We start from the raw sequence: 19,587 nt of genomic DNA, 5'->3' as shown, positions 1-19,587 counted from the left end.
ACTCTGTGGACTATGATGTAAAGGGCGAACTCTGTGGACTATGATGTAAAGGGGGGAACTCTGTGGACTATGATGTAAAGGGCGAACTCTGTGGACTATGATGTAAAGGGCGAACTCTGTGGACTATGATGTAAAGGGCGAACTCTGTGGACTATGATGTAAAGGGGGGAACTCTGTGGACTATGATGTAAAGGGGAACTCTGTGGACTATGATGTAAAGGGCGAACTCTGTGGACTATGATGTAAAGGGCGAACTCTGTGGACTATGATGTAAAGGGGGGAACTCTGTGGACTATGATGTAAAGGGCGAACTCTGTGGACTATGATGTAAAGGGCGAACTCTGTGGACTATGATGTAAAGGGGGGAACTCTGTGGACTATGATGTAAAGGGCGAACTCTGTGGACTATGATGTAAAGGGGGGAACTCTGTGGACTATGATGTAAAGGGCGAACTCTGTGGACTATGATGTAAAGGGGGGAACTCTGTGGACTATGATGTAAAGGGGAACTCTGTGGACTATGATGTAAAGGGGGAACTCTGTGGACTATGATGTAAAGGGGGAACTCTGTGGACTATGATGTAAAGGGGGAACTCTGTGGACTATGATGTAAAAGGGGAACTCTGTGGACTATGATGTAAAGGGGGGAACTCTGTGGACTATGATGTAAAGGGGAACTCTGTGGACTATGATGTAAAAGGGGAACTCTGTGGACTATGACGTAAAGGGGGGACTCTGTGGACTATGACGTAAAGGGGAACTCTGTGGACTATGATGTAAAGGGGAACTCAACGGGTTAAGTGTGTCCTAGGGAGTGAATCAAACTGTGGGGGGGTGGGGTGGGCTTTAACTCACATGACAGTGATCACTGCTCCCGATGACAGGGTGCAGTAGATCTCTGTCATGTCACAAGGCAGAAAGGGGAAATGCCTTGTTTACATCTTCTGCTCCGTGTCATGATAGCCAGGCAACTGGCGGACATCGAGTCTGCAGGACCCACGGTCACAGAGCACGCAGGGTGCGTGTCCACAATGCCGCATCTTAAATGGAACGCACATTTACGCCCATTTGCCCAGTCGTGCCATTGTCCTGACGTATATCGTCGTGCGCTGGTTGGCAAGTGGTTAATTAAAATACATAAGGTCTTATCAGGGATTATCACCCTATTTGCATAGTATTTTAAATGTACACCAGATGTACTATTTGAATAATGATCAGCACAGATCTTGACACCTCTCCACTCCGCCCTTGGTGTGGTACATAAAAGGAGGACTCGAGTAATGAGTCTGCACTGGATGAAGTTCTAGAAGCTCGGATAATGGCAATGACTTTGGCAGGCCTGCTTGTGCTCTGTGCACTAGTACCTTCAGGTGAGTAGTCCAATAAGTGTAAACTTTTAACAATTATTAATTTTTTCCAATGTATACTTTTTTTTAATCATACTTTAAATGGTGATGTGTGATACAAACCATAATATACACGGCATATTTTTTTAAATACTGTATATGCATGCTGTAAACATGTATTTACTGCAAATTTGCCCTTTTTATTTTATTTTATTTAATGCTCTTTTATGCATTTTAAGATCTCTTCCCTCCATTCAAAATTGGTGATAATGTATGTTTAGACATTATTACTTTATTTTTTATTTTTTTTATTGTCCCCTTTTTTATTTACTTATGTATCTGTTTTAGATCATTTTTCATTATAAAGCCCAATTTACATTAACTGATATTTATTCATTGAATAGCTAATTTAAAACAATGACTGGGTATGTGGGGCATGCTAGTCAGTCCAGCGACTGAATGTAGTTCTATCTTAAAAAATAAAATAAAAATTTTGAATTAAAACTAAGCTCAATTTGAGCAAAAAAAAAAAGAACAATTTAACCTGTCGTTGGCCATCAACTTATTTTAGACACAATAAAGGAAATGAATAGCGGTTCATATGTTCATATTTTATTTATTTATATATGCTCATGACTAAAACATTTCCGCTTCTTTTTAGTCAGATAAATATAAAATATGTTGTATGTTTGTAAAACTTCCCTTAAACGCAATAAAAAATGATTAAATAAGAAAAAAAATGCTTTGATGCACTAAAAAAAAAAAAAATATAGTAAAAAAAAAAAAAGAATAAAAAAAAAACTTAAATATAAAACATTTTTTTTGTTAATATTCTTTGCATATTCTTTTTTTTTTTTTTTTTTTAGTGCATCAGTGCATTTTTTTTCTTATTTAATCATTTTTTATTGAGTTTAAGAGAAGTTTTACAAACATACAACTTTTGCACACTTATGTACATGCAGTACATAAGTGGAAACACTCCTCTCTCTCAATAGAACAAGAACCATGGCCATTCCTTCCTTCAAAGCCTTTCGGAACCCCACAACATCCACATTAGCTCAATATGACTCTACTACTGTAAATACAGGACTGTAAATACAGTAGTAGAGTCATATTGACCTAATGTGGATGTTGTGGGGTTCCTCTAGTGCTGATCTGGAATAGTTCATGGAAAATAATGAAAGAAAATATGTGAATGCACGAAACTAATGCGCTCCACCTGGCTAATATTAAATGTGTAGAAAATACCTACAAAATATATATCTAAATGCGTGTACATATGTAGGAAGCCGCCAGCAAAAAATAGTGATCTCAACACCAAAAGAAATAAAAAAATGCAAGAAATGCGGCGCTACCTAGAATAAAATACAATACTCAAACACATGTAGTGCAACAGTGAATTCACCTCACTAAAAGTGTTAAATGTGCAATATTCAACCGTGAATATTATAGTATCATGAAAAAATAAAGTGTATAAATCTTCAAAACATCATGCATGAAATATTAACAAAATATTAAATGTGAAAATTGCTGAATAAATACTCTTATGAAAACAGTCCGAGAAATGACGGATAATAATCAAATGACAAATAATAAATATAAAGTGCTTCTCTAATGAAGTCCATGCAATTAAATAGTGAGCATGTATCTCAGTTCATGCAAAATAAATAAAGTGTTCTCCAAATCCGTGACTGTCCACCGATCAACTTCAGTGCCCAATTTCAGTGCCACAACTCCGTGCACCCACTGTTTCCCCCAGCCTCTCACCTCAGAAATCAAGTATATAAGCACTGCAACAAAACCGATAATCACTCGTCCTTAGCAGTCCAGCTTCAGCAGCATACCACTATATATATAGGGATAGTGTTTCTCCAATGTCTTCAAACAGGTGAAAATATCGTTCGTGGTACATAGGAAAGATAAGGGGAGGCTCTCATGGGTAGTAATCAATAGCAGCGTTTTAATAGGTAAAATAAATCACTTACATTAAAGCAAATGACAGCAAACTTCGCAAGTACGAACGGAGCAGATGACAACAAACTACGCAAATACGATCGGAACTTCCGGTCTCGGCCGCGAACGGAAGTGATGAATGCAACACCAAAAGCTCCCTCCCTGGCGCGTTGCGTCACGACCTCGTGACTTTTTCAAAGTTTTCACAGTTTGAGTATTGTATTTTATTCTAGGTAGCGCCGCATTTCTTGCATTTTTTTTTTTTTGCATTTTTTTAATGAAAGAAAATAAAAATGTTGGGAATCACTCTGATTGGATGGTTTTACCTGGTTCATTTACAAACACTGTATTTTTCTTTTTAAAGATAACAAATACAGTTGTTCATTTTGGTAAAGTTTCAGCGTGCTTATCACGTAAGAATAACATCAACTGATATTAGGACAAATAAGGGTTTACAAGCCCAATTAGCGACAAAGGTAAGTGATTACAAAGATATCAGGAATAATCTTTTATGTACTAATGCCGCGTACACACGATCGGAATTCTGGCCAGAAAAAGACTGATGAGAGCTTTTCATCGGAAAATGCGACCGTGTGTATGCTTAAATTTAGCTGGCCGAATTTCCGCCAGACAAAAACTGATAGCATGTTCTCAATTTTCCTGAAGGAAAAACTTTCTATCGGTAATTCCGATCGTGTGTATGCAATTCCGACACGCCAAAAATCACGCATGCTCAGATTCAACTACGAGACGGAAGCTATTGGCTACTGGCTATTGAACTTCCTTTTTCTAGTCACGTTGTACGTGTTGTACGTCTCAGCGTTATAAATGATCGTAAATTTGGTGTGACCGTGTGTAGGGAAGACAGCTTGAGCCGAATTCCGTCGGAATTCCGTCGGGAAAACCATCAGAGCTTTTTCCGACGAGAATTCCGATCGTGTGTACGCGGCATTAACATTTCACAATAAGAAAAGAAAAACAGGACTGGGTTAAATGGAGTGATACAATGTCCCGTACATACGATTCGATTTTCCGACAACAAATGTTGGATGTGAGCTTGTTGGCGGAAGGTCCGACCGTGTGTACGCTCCATCGAACATTTGTTGTCGGACTTTCCGCCAACAAATGTTGGCTAGCAGGTTCTCATATTTTCTGCCAACAAAACTTTGTTGTCGGAATTTCCAATCGTGTGTACACAAGTCCGACACACAAAAGTTCACGCACGCAATCAAGCAGAAGGAGCCACACTGGCTATTGAACTTCCTTTTTTCTCGGCTCGTCGCACGTCTTGTGCGTCACCGCGTTCCCACGTTCGTTATTGTTGGCCAACATTTGTGTGACCGTGTGTATGCAAGGCAAGTTTGAGCCAACAACCTTCGAACGAAAATCAACGGTTTTGTTGTCGGAAAGTCCAATCGTGTGTACGGGGCATAAGACTTTAACAACTTACGACCAGTACAAGAAATGTTTTTGCAGAATCCTTGAAAGGAAGCTAAGGGTCCTCACTTGAACTATGGAGTAAATTATAAACAGCCCCTATCAGTATGGAGACCAGTAAACTCACCTCCTTTCAAAAATGTGCATAGTATCATAAATAGTGTGATATAGTTACATAGTTACATAGTTAGTAAGGTTGAATAAAGACACCAGTCCATCCAGTTCAAGCTGAGTGAGTGTCTACAACTGTCCCTTTCCCTGTACATTGCACACTCACATTGGTCCCTACCCTTAAGGAGCCCACAATCCAAGGTCCCCATTCATATACTAGGGGCCAGTTTTGGACAGAAGCCAATTAAGCTACCTGCATGTCTTTGGAGTGTGGGAGGAAACCGGAGTACCCGGAGGAAACCCACACAGGCACAGGGAGAACATGCAAACTCCAGGTAGGTAGTGTTGTGGTTGGGATATATCCTTTCCATTATCTTGATTATGGAAAAGTACCTGAGACCAAATAACAAAATCTCATCTCCAATTGAGTGCAATTACTCATTGCAATGCACCATACAAGGTGTACAGAAATCTCTCAAGGATGGAGACCTCTGTAGGGTGGAGACTTCTGGGACAGGTTCAGGTTTTACATGGTTTAAATGGCTGCAGTTCAATAATAGTTCAATTATAAGTTCAATAATAAATGTACAGTATAATTAAAGGCAAAACTTTTTTTTTTTGCTTTGGATAGAATGGAGAGGGATTAGAACGCCCATCAGTGTTTATTGCTATCTATGTGCCCGTTAGGGAGTTTCCCCCTCTCTAGTTGTCCTGTTTACTATTATCATTGAATGTGAAAGTAAAAGAAAATCCCGAAATTTGGGTTGTCCCCAGGAAAGTGCTAGAGGGGAAATCTTCCAGTGGGGACCCTCGTTCTAGTGACCCGAGGGATCCCCCAAGAATTTCCTTAATTTGCAGGGATTTCTTCTCATTTCCCATAGCTTTCAACTGTCCCCGATTTCGGTAAAAAAGTCCCTCTGTCCCTCTTTCCTCCTCATTTTGGTCTGATGTATATTAGACATGTGCACACTAAAATATTTAGTTTCGGATATTTCGTTTTGGTCCGAAAAATACATTTATTTAGTTACTCACGAAATTCGTTTTTATTTATTTCGTTTTGTTAAAAAAATGAATTTGTCAGAAAATCCGAAGTTAAGGTCGAATCTGTCATTGAAGGCTTATGGTGTCTGTCGAATTTTCTAAGAAGATTTGACGGAGCAGCTAAACTGTACAACGCCGCAATCGTACATTTCCGGTCGAATGTTCCGCCTACAAGCTATAGTAGAATTCTAATGTTGTATGACACTAGTAATAATTATATTTATTAATTATTATTACTAGTCAACCAACATTAGAATTCTTCTATAGCATATGGGTGGAGCATTTGACCATAAATGTCCGCTCGCGGCGACTGCTTCATCGAATCTTCATGTCAAATCTTTTCTCTCTATGTCAAATAATCTTGGACTAATAGAGTTAGGTTAGGCGCATTTGACTTTTTTTGCTATTGTCTCTATAATGTCGAATCTTTTCTTTCTATGTCAAATCTTTTCTCTTTATGTTAAATCTTTTCTCTTTATGACCAATCATTTTTCTCTATGTCAAATCTTTTCTCTCTATGTCGAATCTTTAATCTTTATGTCGAATCTTTTCTCTCTATGTCAAATCTTTTCTCTCTATGTCGAATCTTTTCTCTCTATGTCGAATCTTTTCTCTCTATGTCGAATCTTTTCTCTCTGTGTCGAATCTTTTCTCTCTATGTCGAATCTTTTCTTTCTATGTCGAATCTTTAATCTTTATGTCGAATCTTTTCTCTTTATGTCAAATCTTTTCTCTCTATGTAGAATAATCTTGGATTAATAGAGTTAAGGTTAGGCACATTCGACCCCAGGTTCGATGGACACAGATCGCTATTGTCAGCCTCATGTCGAATCTCCTATCTATATCGAACTGTTGTCGCAACGAAAACGAAAATAAAGCATTTGTTTACGTCGGATCTTTCAGTTTTCAGCCGTTAATACCTGAAATTCGGACGAAAACTAATGCACATGTCTAATCTATATAGTTGTATAGAAAAATTACCTTTTTATTCATCAAATAGTGTTTCCCAGTGCTAAATCGTTCAACCAAATTCTAAATGGCTGCATTTGTAAATTTCAAAAGCCAGAATAAAGGAATAGTAGTGGTACAAAAAAAAATCGCTTGTGGATTTAACTAATCTTTTGTTTGTACAATTCTCCTTTAAGGGGCGTGGCAGGGGGTGTGTCTTATGCCTACCTTCTTTTGCTGATAGGTGTCCCTCGTTATCAAATATCAAAAACGTTGGGCGGTATGATTTCCTGTGTGGCTATGGGACAGGAAGTGAAGGGGAATCTCCGAAATGGAACATAGATGGGGGAAAAAAAAAGTTTTGCCTATAATTCTACCTTAAAGACTAACTCCACTTTTGTTGAGAAAAAAACATTCCCCTCTGGGCGACCTATGTACATTACAAGGATTTAAAAAAAAAACTTAGTTGCAGATTCCTATCTTTTGTTATTCTGAAGAAATCCCTGTGTGTTTCTCTGTGCCCATGTACGAAGGTAATATAATGGGAGTGGTTCCTAATTATCAACCAGCTGCTGCACCTATAGGGTTCTAATAAGGAAAATTGCAGGGTTTGCGTTCCTTTAGATGTGATTTCCTATTGGGAGTATCTGACCAAAAAAAATATATATATATTTTTTTGTTGTTGCAGGGAATGCCCAAAATTTGATTTGTATGTTAATGCAGACTTCTGGAAAAATCAGGGAGCCAATCACACAAGCAAAAAAATTATGTTTTTGGTGGGGGGGCGTAATGTACACATTCTGTGTACAGAACACCTCCAGGTAGCCATATTGCATTGTATTTTACAGTAAATTACAGAGCTTCAGTTTGAAAAGGAAAGGTAATTTTTAATAACATTGAATTACAATTTGCCCCTGTACACACGGTCGGAGATTTCGACAACCAAATCCGTCGGATTTTGTCCGTTAAATCTTGTCCGAAACTGTTGCATACACACGGTCGGACTAAGTTGTCGAAAAATCCGATCATTCAGAACGTGATGACGTAATTTCGTTACGATGGGACTACATTCAGACTAGTAGCCAATAGCTTTGATGTAGGAATTTGATCTGGGCATGCGTGGCACTTGGTCCGATCAAAATTCTCTACACATGATCGGAGTATGTCCGATCGAACCAGTTGGTCGGGAAATATTTCCAACAAGTTGGAAAATTGGGTCCGACGGATATTCCGACAGAATCAGTCCGATGCATACCACACACAGTCGCATTATCCGACGACACGGTCCGATAGGACACATTCCGATGGATTCTCCGTCCGTGTGTACAAGGGCTTTGACTTGAGTCACAATTGTATATGCTATATATATTTTTTTTTATTTGCGATTTTTTATTTTTTTTGCCACGGAAGTGGAGTTACCCTTTAAGCCAGGGGTCTCCAAACTATGGCCCTCCATTTGTTCATGAACTACAATTCCCATCATGCCTAGTCATGTCTATGAATGTGAGAATTTTACAATGCCTCATGGGACGTGTAGTTCTGCAACAGCTGGAGGGCCGTAGGTTGGAGATACTTTAGCCACCTCCCTTCCATGCTATAGCCGGAAGACGACTACAGCATGATACAGCTTAATTGCTGGGAGGATGTCCATGTACATCCTCCCAAGATGTGCGCCCCCCTGTGGTCAGTGAGTCAATGAGACTAGGCTGACCACAGATCGGAGTGGGGGGGGGGGGGGCAATCCAGCCCCTTGCCGCATGATCAGCTGTCAGCCAATGACAGCTGATCACATGATGTAAAGAGAAGATTGCAATCGGCTTTTTTTTTCTCTTCATGCTGATAGCGTGAGGAGGAAAATAGAAGCCGATCACCGGCTCCTGTCAAATGGACATCGGTCCCAAACAGGGAGAGCCACTGTTGCTATGCAGTGCCCACCAGTGCCACCTACCTGTGCATATCCGTGCTGCCTATCAGTGCCCAGCATTGCCATCTAGCAATGCCCATCAGTGCTGCCAATCAGTGCCCATCAGTGCTTCATCATCAGTGCCAAATATCAGTGCTGCCTATCAGTGTCCAGGGCTGTCGTTAATATTGATTGGACCCTGGGCAAAACTTTTCTTGGGGCCCTCTCCTCCCCATACAGTTTCGCTCTCCACCTGCTCTGAGACATACAATAAATAGCAGCTAGACTCAAAATCTGTTTACTGAATCAGATCAAGCAGTGATTGTGATTGGTTGCCAGAGGTTACAGTGTATCATTTCCACTCACTGACTAGTTGCTAAAGGTTACAGCACACATTACGACTCACTGATTAGTTGCTAGAGGGTTACAGCAAATGATTTCTGCATGTTGATTGGTTGCCAGAGATTACTGTGGATAGGACCTCAGGGAGGCATGATATACATATCAATGCTGCTGGCCACTGCTATTTACATATGAATGCCGGTAATTTACATGTAAACACAGAGTCTGCAGGTGAGTCATCTGTACACAACAAAAGGGCAGAGCTGGGCAGCATTAGTAGCAGCACTTCACACTGAGATATTGGGACACATCATGGGAATAAAACTTTGAGGGATGAGGGAATTTAAACTAGGATAGTTGGCAAGTATGGGGCAGCTGCTTTGGCCCCACAACAATGACAGGGCCCAGGGCAGCTGCCCCTTTTGCCCTGCCCTAAAAAATGGCCCTGCAAGGGCTTAGACTCCAGGAGAACTTACTGTACAGACTTCCAGTTTCAGTATTCTGAATGAATATTATTTTCATTTTGATATTCCATCAATATTTAAAAGGAGTATCCCATTGCTGTTTGGATAAAGGGGGCAAAAAAAGGGCATTTGTCCTCTGCCAACCCAAAAAATGTGACTCTTATCAGACCTCGTTTTGAAGACAGTGAATTTGTGGTTGTCCCGCCGCCCCCTATGTCACTTCGGGGTGCAGTATCAGTGTAGGGGTTAGACTGAACCACTAAGTGCGGGAATTCAATATTCCTGGAATAGTTCATATCCAAAAAAAATCTTCAGCAGATGTTTTCTCATTACTAGCAGTCCGTATAACTATATCTTTGATGTTCACAAATATTACAATCAGATTTGCTGTATTATACAATATACTGGACCTAATTTTATCTACTTTTTGTTTTTCTTTTTTTAGGGTTTTCACTCTCCTGCATTAAATGTGTCAATATTGGGGGAACCTCCTGCCCAAAAAACTCTCAGTCGCAGACCTGCCCTTCAGGATATAGTTGTGGCACAGCAATGACTGTATCAAAGCTAAGTATGGCAACTCTACTTATATTAAACCACAGCATTGCTTCTTTTTATTTTTTCTCATGCCATTCATTTTTAACTCTTACCAAATGTTTTTAAAGATACCCTGTCACCAGACCATTCATTTCAATATTTTTCTATAAGATAATACGGTATGTGTTGGAATTGCTGTGCTGATGAAATGCTGGAGGATTGGTCAAAACTATAGAAACTGCAGTTCAATGCTTGTAAATGTAAAATAGTGCCCCTAGAGAAAAAAAGACGAAGTACAACATTGGGGGGGGGGGGGGGGGGGGTGGTACAGTGTTGGCCGGAGCTACAGAGGAAAAAGATTTGGGAGTACTTATTTCAGATGATGGCAAAATTAATAAACAGTGTGACCGGGCAGTAGGAAAAGTAAATAGAATTCTAGAATGCATCACTAGAGGAATCACCAGCAGGAGGAGCAGTGGAGTCACTAGGGTTGGTGCAAGGATTTTTGACACCCTAGGCCAGTGATGGCGAACCTTGGCACCCCAGATGTTTTGGAACTACATTTCCCATGATGCTCATCTACACTGCAGAGTGCAGAAGCATCATGGGAAATGTAGTTCCAAAACATCTGGGGTGCCAAGGTTCGCCATCACTGACCTAGGTGAAACCTCATTTTGCTGCCCCCCGGCTCCACCCCTGACTCCACGCCCATGTACACCCCACGTTTTCTAATGGCTGCTACTATTTTCCATGCAACACTTTGTAAACCAGCTAATTGTGGAAAGTCTCACCTGTGGCCATTAATGCCACTTCACCTGTGCCCATCAAATACAGCCTCACCTGTGCCCATCAAATGTAGGCAGCCCCACCAGTGGCCATTAAACACAGTCTAACCATTGCCTATCAAACACAGTCTCACCTGTGCCCATTAATGCCGCTTCACTTGTGCCCATCAAATGCAGTCTGACTTGTGCCCTCACTATTCCGCTTCACCTGTGCCCATAAAACACAGTCTCATCTGTGCCCATTAATGCCACTTCATCTCTGCCCATCAAACAGTTTCACCTGTGCCCATCAAATACAGCCTAAACTGTGCCCATCAAATGTAGGCAGCCCCACCAGTGCCCATCAAACACAGTCTCACCAGTGCCTATCAAACACAGTCTCACCTGTGCCCATTAATGCCGCTTCATCTGTGCCCATCAAATGCAGTCTGACTTGTGCCCTCACTATGCCGCTTCCCCTGTGCCCATCAAACGCAGTCTCATCTGTGACCATTAATGCCGCTTCACCTGTGCCCATCAAACAGTTTCACCTGTGCCCATCAAATACAGTCTCAGCTGTGCCCATCAATTATGTTACAACAGAGACCGGGTGGGGGGCAGGGGCGCTGCCCTGCTTCACACATGTCAGAGACTCAGAGCGGCTGCCTGGAGTATAGTATAGTTGCAACTGCAAGCTCTGTGGACAGTGGCCGGGCGCCCTAGGGGGCAGTGCGCCCTAGGCGGCTGCCTAATCCACCTAGTGGGAGCACCGGCCCTGGTTGGTGTCACCGGGTGAGGAAAAAAATAGTGTCACCCCCCCCCAACTATAGTCCCCCCTCAGTACAGACACCCCTCCACAAACTACAGACCCCCGCCATTAAGTACAGATCCTCCTCCCTCAGTACAGACCCCCCTCACCAAGTAGAGACCCCCTTCATCAGTGTAGCCCCTTCGCTAGGTACAGACAGACTGTATAGATCCCCCTCCCGCAGTACAGACCCCCCTCAGTGCAGACTCCCCTCCATCAAAGCAGACCCCCCCTGTTATCAGTGCATATCCCCCTCAGTGCAGATCACCCCCCCTACATCAGTGCAGACCCCCCCTTCATCAGTGCAGACCCCCCTTCATCAGTGCAAACCCCCTCAGTGCAGACCCCCCATTCATCAGTGCAGACCCCCCTCAGTGCAGACCACCCCCCTCCATCAGTGCAGACCCCCCTCAGTGCAGACCCCCCCTTCATCAGTGCAGATCCCCCTTCATCAGTGCAAACCCCCTCAGTGCAGACCACCCCCCTCCATCAGTGCAGACCCCCCTCAGTGCAGACCCCCCCCCTTCGTCAGTGCAAACCCCCCTCAGTGCAGACCCCCCCTTCATCAGTGCAGATCCCCCTTCATCAGAGCAAACCCCCCTCAGTGCAGACCTCAGAAACTCCTCTTTAAGGAAGATTTCATGAGAAGCACTTTGCAAGAAGCTTTTTATTTGGTATATGAACTGCAAGCTTTATTGTACATTTAGAATTTTTTTTTTGTTTGAACTATACACAACATCCTTTCCTATTTGATTGGCTAGGTTTTATTTCAATATTTTGAACTTTTCCCACATTTACTTGGATCATCAATCACCATGTGATTTATTCATCACCTATATTTATTAATATTCATGATCAATTACTGGTATTGTTAGTGATCATCACATCATTTTGAGGTTGCGCTCATCACTATTTACCTACTGTAACAATGTCACTGGCAGGGAAGAGGTTAACACTGGGGGGGGGGGGGGGCGATCAAGGGGTTAATTGTGTTCCCTGCTACGTGTTCTAACTAAAGACATGACGTAACATGATGGTGATTCACGCAGCCGAGCCATGTAGCCGCAGTAAAACTATGGCGGCTGGCCGGCAATCGGTTAAAGTAACGCAGTGCCGTATCGCAAAACATGGCCTGGTCATGAAGGGGGGTAAAACCTTCCTGAACTGAAGTGGTTAAGTAAATAATTTCAATGCTTCATTTCGCTGTGCTTTTAACTGCAACTTTTTCAGCTGGTGACAGGGTTTTTTTTTTTTTTTTTTGCAGTCAATATACTGTATTAGCTATGTGGCTATGCACATTCCTTTGTAAAATGAATACAGTACATGCTGCCTGACTAACATTTATAAACTATTTGTATGCAGCTACACCCGGATACACTGGGATTCCAATTTTTGCGTGAGGATGTGTCCCCAATAACCAATGTGACATAACTGGAATCGTAAGATTTATAGACGGCAATGTCAAAACCGCAACTTTGTGCTGTGACACCGACAACTGCGATGCTGTCGTACCCACTTGTAAGTACAATTGTAGATGTCCTTTCTCTCTCATAGAAGTCAAAATATTCATATTTGTTATAGTGGTTGAGGCCAACCTCAGGTAATACACAGAGATGGAATAAATCCTCCTACATAAGTTGTACCTGTTTATCTGCTGTCTTCTCTACATCCGTTCAAAGTACTGAATTTATAAGGCTTGTCTGAGCTGTTAGAAAACAGGGGGACGGAGAGCTAAAAATGGCACACTGCAGAGCTCAGTGAGAGCTGATTGGAGGGAAAGGACACACCCCCCTCGCACACAGGAACAGAGCTAAAGCTTCCAATCAGCTGGAGGTCCCTCCCCCTGTCACCTTTTTTCTCTTGGTGTCAGGAAAACCTGTCATCAGGGACTCACGCTGACAGCAGAGGAAGGAGGCAGCAGGCAGATATTACACTAATGCAGCGTACACACGGACAAACTTTTCGACAGCAAACAATTCGATCGTGTGTGGGCTTCATCAGACCTTTGCTGTCGAAAAATCAGATGGACTTTAGATTTAGAACATGTTTCAAATTTTTCCGACGGACTCGAGTCCAGTCGAAAAATCCATTCGTGTGTTTGCTAGTCCGACGGACGAAAACCAACACTAGGGCAGCTATTGGCTACTGGCTATGAACTTCCTTATTCTAGTCCGGTCGTACGTCATCACGTTCGAATCCGTCAGACTTTGGTGTGATTGTGTGTGGCCAAGTCCGTTCGTTCGGAACTCCGCCCAAAGTCCGTCGGGGAGACCGTCGGACCTACTCTGCTGGAATGTCCGGTCGTGTGTACACGCCATTAGTGCTCTGCATTGAGAAAAGTACACATTATAGAGGGATGTGCTTTATTCATATTTCATGTCTGAGGTTTACACAACCACTTTAACTTCTTCAGCCCCGGAAGAATTTACCCCCTCCCTGACCAGAGCATTTTTTTTTTTTTTGCGATTCGGCACTGCGTCGCTTTAATTGCGTGGTCGTGCGACGTGGCTCCCAAACAAAATTGACGTCCTTTTTTTTCCCACAAAGGTTCGAAGGGCGTTGGCTCAAACTTGGCTTGCATACACACGGTCACACAAATGCTGGCCAACAATTACGAGCATGGGAACGCGGTGACGTGCAAGACGTACGGCGAGCCCAGAAAAAAGGAAGTTCAATAGCCAGTGCAGCTCCTTCTGCTTGATTCCGAGCATGCGTGAACTTTTGTGCAATGGACTTGTGTACACACGATCGGACTTTCCGACAACAAAGTTGGCGGAAAATTTGAGAACCTGCTCTCAAACGTTTGTGGTTGGAAATTCCGAAAGAAAATGTCCAATGGAGCGTACACACGGTCGGAATTTCCGACAACAAGCTTACATCCAACATTTCCCGTCTGCAAAATCCGATCGTGTGTACGCAGCAATAGAGTTTTCTTTTGGTGATATAATTTTTGTTCCATCTCATTTTTAACTAAGACATTTTTTTAGAATGCAAATTTCAAACATGATATAATAGTAAGCCCAGAAATGCAAGAGTCGTTCCAAAAAAACAGAACAAAATGGAAAACACAGCAATATGGCCTCCATTACATAGTTACTTAGTTACATAGTTAGTTAGGTTGAATAAAGACACCAGTCCATCCAGTTCAACCCGAGTGAGTGTCCACAGTTGTCCCCATCCCTGTACATTGCACACTCACATCGGTCCCTACCCTCAAGGAGCCCACAATCCAAGGTCCCCATTCATATACTAGGGCCAATTTTGGACAGAAGCCAATTAACCTACCTGCATGTCTTTGGTGTGTGGGAGGAAACCGGAGTACCCGGAGGAAACCCACGCAGGCACAGGGAGAACAATTCTTCTGTTATCTTTACTCACTAAGGAGCAAACAATACGAGTGCTATTTATAAACTATATTTTTGCTCGTGGCCCTATGACCGAGACAGATACGGATCACATAAACACGCAACAAACCCTACAACAGGGGGTCTCAAACTGGTGGCCCTCCAGCTGTTGTGAAACTACAAGTCCCATCATGCCTCTGCTTGTGGGGAGTCATACTTGTAACTGTCAGCCTTGCAATGCCTCATGGGACTTGTAGTTCTGCAACAACAGCTGGAGGGCCGCCAGTTTGAGACCCCTGCTACAACATAAATAGACCTGAAGTGTGGTGGTCTGGTCAGTATGCCAAGAAAAGGGAGCATACCCAAGATAAGTAATGAGTAATTATGGAGAAATGATGTGCTGAGAAGTTCCCTGAAAAAAGGGAAGGGTTCTTATAATATGTACACTGAAAAAAGCAGTACCCCCAGGCAGGGCCGGACTTACCATTGGGCTTGACTGGGCTCAAGCCCATGGGCCCCGCCCAATTGGGGGCCCCACGGGCCACGCCAAGATACATAGCCAAGTGTACTCGGCTCGGCTCACAGTCCCGCCCTATGATAGACATAACACAGGGACTGGGCGTGACTGTGAGCCAAGCCGAGTACACTCGGCTACTCTCGGCTTCACTCTGGACTGCGAGAGGACCCGAGAGCTGCGGAGATACACAGGACACTGTATCTTGGCAGCGCCATTTCTAAACTTCAAGGCTGCAAATGACACTGACAAGGCTGCAGATGGATGGGCAAGGCTGCAGATAGACACTGATAAGGCTGCATTGATAGGCATTTAAATGTAAGTTTTTTCCTTAAACTTCCCTCCTAAAAGTTTTTGTCCTTAAAATTCCCTCCTAAACTTGGGGCGCGTGTTATACTCCAATAAATACGGTAATGTATAGAAGGTATTTATAAACTATATTTTTGCTCATGGCCCTATGACCGAGACAGATACGGATCACATAAACACGCAACAAGCCCTACAACAGGAGATCTCAAACTGGTGGCCCTCCAGCTGTTGTGAAACTACAAGTCCCATCATGCCTCTGCTTGTGGGGAGTCATACTTGTAATTGTCAGCCTTCCAATGCCTCATGGGACTTGTAGTTCCGCAGCAGCTGGAGGGCCACCAGTTTGAGACCCCTGCCCTACAACATAAATAGACCTGAAGTGTGGTGATCTGGTCAGTATGCCAAGAAAAGGGAGCATACCCAAGATAAGTAATGGGTAATTATGGAGAAATTATGTGCTGAGAAGTGCCCTGAAAAAAGGGAAGAGTTCTTATAATATGTACACTGAAAAAAGCAGTACCCCTAGGCAGGGCCGGACTTACCATTGGGCTTGACTGGGCTCAAGCCCATGGGCCCCCGCCCAATAGGGGGCCCCACGGGCCACACCAAGATACATAGCCGAGTGTACTCAGCTCGGCTCCGCTCACAGTCCCGCCCTGTGATGGACATAACACAGGGACGGGGCGTGACTGTGAGCCAAGCCGAGTACACTCGGCTACTCTCGGCTCCACTCTGGACTGCGAGAGGACCCGAGAGCCGCCGAGATACATAGGACTCTGTATCTTGGCAGCGACATTTCTAAACTTCAAGGCTGCAAATTACACTGACAAAGCTGCAGATGGATGGGCAAAGCTGCAGATGGATGGGCAAGGCTGCAGATGGATGGGCAAGGCTGCAGATAGACACTGATAAGGCTGCATTGATGGGCATTTAATGTAAGTTTTTTCCTTAAACTTCCCTCCTAAAAGTTTTTGTCCTTAAAATTCCCTCCTAAACTTGGGGCGCATGTTATATGCCAATAAATACGGTAATGTATAGAAGGTAGGGTCCGAAAGTGACTCAAGCCCAGGGGCCCCCACCACCCTAAGTCCTGCCCTGCCCCCAGGCAGGGGTAACACATAATCTAAAAACCATGTGGTCAGTGAAAGTTAAAAATCCCCCAACTCTATCGTTAGTGGTCAGTGGCATATTAACCCCCCCCCCCCCTCTCAAAAACAATCCCACAATCATTGGTGGCATTTAAAACCCCACCCCCTCCCTCAACCACTTTGGTTGTTACTGGAAAATGAGGTCCTTCCCTTCAGAAGTGATCCCGTAACGAAGGAATTTTTTTCCCTGTGGGGTTTTGAGTTGCAGCCAAAAAATTGAAGAGGTAAATAGAATATATTTAATTGAAAAATGATCATACAATATAAGTTATGTTAAAACATGAGCTCTGTTATTCAATCCATTGTATATACATCATAATAATATAAACATAGGTGTACATAAAACACATATAGTATGGTATAGGTATATATAGTCATACTAAGAGCTCCCAACGTGTTTCGGCCATTAATAGTAAAGGTCTTCATCTTGGGGAAAAGGAGGAATACAAGAGCTCTACAAGAAAATGTAAGAGAAAACAAGTTTTTAAACATCAGGATATATGTAACATCAATACAATTATTGTCATTATTGCAATTATTGTGGGTGGCACAGTGGTGTAGTGGTTAGCACTCTCACCTAGCAGTAAAAAGGGTTGCTGGTTTGAATCCCAACCACGACACTACCTGCCTGGAGTTTGCATGTTCTCCCTGTGCCTGCGTGGGTTTCCTCCAGGTACTCCGGTTTCCTCCCACACTCCAAAGACATGCAGGTAGGCTAATTGGCTTCTGTCCCAAATTGGCCTTAGTATATGAATGGGGACCTTGGATTGTGGGCTCCTTGAGGGTAGGGACCAATGTGCGTGTGAAATGTACAGGGATAGGGACAATTGTAGACACTCACTCAGGTTGAACTGGATGGACTGGTGTCTTTATTCAACCTTACTAACTATGTAACTATGTAACCATATTTACCAAAGATGGCCTCCAAAGTGCTGTGCTTGACAATTGCTGAAAGATCCAGGCGGCATGGCATGAGGTCCCGGCCCATCATGTGAAGGAAGGGGCGAAAAGGCTGGAAGGCCAACCAACTAGGCCAGTGAGAGTTTGCGCTTGCCCCTGGGGGAGGGCAGGCAAGGGCCCAGGGGCCAGAAAATGGGACCAAAAGCTGGGGGGTAATAGGGGAGAGGGGGGAGGGGAGTGTGTGAACTGAGGGTGGGGGAAAAAAGCATGAATGTGTGGGAAAGGGAAGAATTAGTGAAGAGTGAAAAAGGGTGGGAAGGAACAAAATAAAATGATTCCATAACATTGGTGGTCAGTGCCCCCCCCCCCCCCCCAATCTTTGATCACTTATTCCTTAACTGCAGCCAATACATGAATTAATTAAATTATCCTTGTCATCAGAACTACACTGTTTACATTTGTCATCGCTGCAATTGCCCATTACAGCGACCACAAGGCACAGAGCCACTCCAACCCAATGTCTAATAACAGTTTTAACATAAATAGAAAAGAGGCAAAGATCAGTTAAACAATTGGAGAGCCACACCACTGCTAAGAGGTCCAGATACAACTCTATTCTAAAATAAAAGTCAGGGGAACAATCCAAAAAGAAGCCGCTACTTTTTGCATTGTCTCCCTGACTATATGGGAAAAAGGTTGTATCTGGACCTCTTAGCAGTGGTGACACTTCAGTTTTAAATTTTGTTACATCACACTACAAGCCAAGGAGACCATAAAGATCCTCTGGTGTGTAGAAGCTGCCCATCCGGGAACTAGATTGTTTACATCAACATCATTCACTACTTTGATGATAACCCTACAGCTCCAATGATAATTGTCCCCTTTCCTCAACTGCAAAGACAAGTTCAGTCATCCTAATGCCGCATACACACGATCTGACTTTTTCGAGGGACTAGATCCGGCGGTCTTTCCGACGGAGTTTCGGCGGAGTTCCGACGGACTTTCCGAATGAACGGACTTGGCCACACACAATCACACCAAAGTCCGATGGATTCAAATGTGATGACGTACAACTGGACTAGAATAAGGAAGTTCATAGCCAGTAGCCAATAGCTGCCCTAGCGTCGGTTTTTGTCCGTCGGACTAGCATACACACCAACTGATTTCTAGGTCCGGCGGAGTTCCGGTGGAAAAATTTAAAACATGTTCTATTTCTAAAGTCCGCTGGATTTTTGGCAAGCAAAGGTCCGATGGAGCCCACACAAGATCGAATTGTCCGACGGACTCATTCCGTCGGACCTTTGCTGTCAAAAAGTCCGGTCCTGTGTACGCGGCATAAGAAGTGCACCAACCAGCCAATGCACTACAACAGCCAATTCAAAAATGTCTAAAGCTGAATGCCAAACCATAGAAATACAGAAGGGATCTCCATTGCAAAAACAAATGAAAGTCCAAGATCATTTTAATTGTTGGTCATATAAAAAGTCAAATAAAAAAGCTAAGGTGTTTTTGGGGTAACACAGCTCCTCCTTCATCTGGGCTGAGACAAGACAAAACTTGGATGAACAGTAAGGCCGCGTACACACGGGCGGATTGTCTGCCCAACTAAGTTCGTCAGACAATCCGACAGACAGTCCGTCCAACTTTTGAATGAACGGACTTGACCACACACGATGAACAGACAGTCCGCTGAAAGCGTGAGTGATGACGTGTACAGCACG

At 43.2% G+C, this 19,587-nt stretch overlaps 1 pseudogene across 1 annotated transcript in view; it reads left to right on the top strand.

Moving 5' to 3' along the window:
- Positions 1–1,318: 1,318 nt before the first annotated feature.
- The window catches only part of LOC143933103 (phospholipase A2 inhibitor and Ly6/PLAUR domain-containing protein-like), a 21,382-nt pseudogene continuing 3,113 nt past the window's right edge, over positions 1,319–19,587 (top strand). The window contains exons 1-3 of the transcript XR_013263011.1: positions 1,319–1,370; positions 9,991–10,113; positions 13,014–13,169. The product of XR_013263011.1 is annotated as a phospholipase A2 inhibitor and Ly6/PLAUR domain-containing protein-like (transcript). The remainder of the gene's footprint in view (positions 1,371–9,990; positions 10,114–13,013; positions 13,170–19,587) is intronic.

Source organism: Lithobates pipiens, unplaced genomic scaffold (assembly GCF_037356315.1).
Source record: "Lithobates pipiens isolate NorthernLeopardFrog02 unplaced genomic scaffold, aLitPip1_a1.2 Scaffold_27, whole genome shotgun sequence".
In the NCBI taxonomy this organism is placed as follows: Eukaryota; Metazoa; Chordata; class Amphibia; order Anura; family Ranidae; genus Lithobates; species Lithobates pipiens.
Note: the sequence above shows the minus strand (reverse complement) of the source record. Positions and strands in the feature narration are given on the sequence as shown.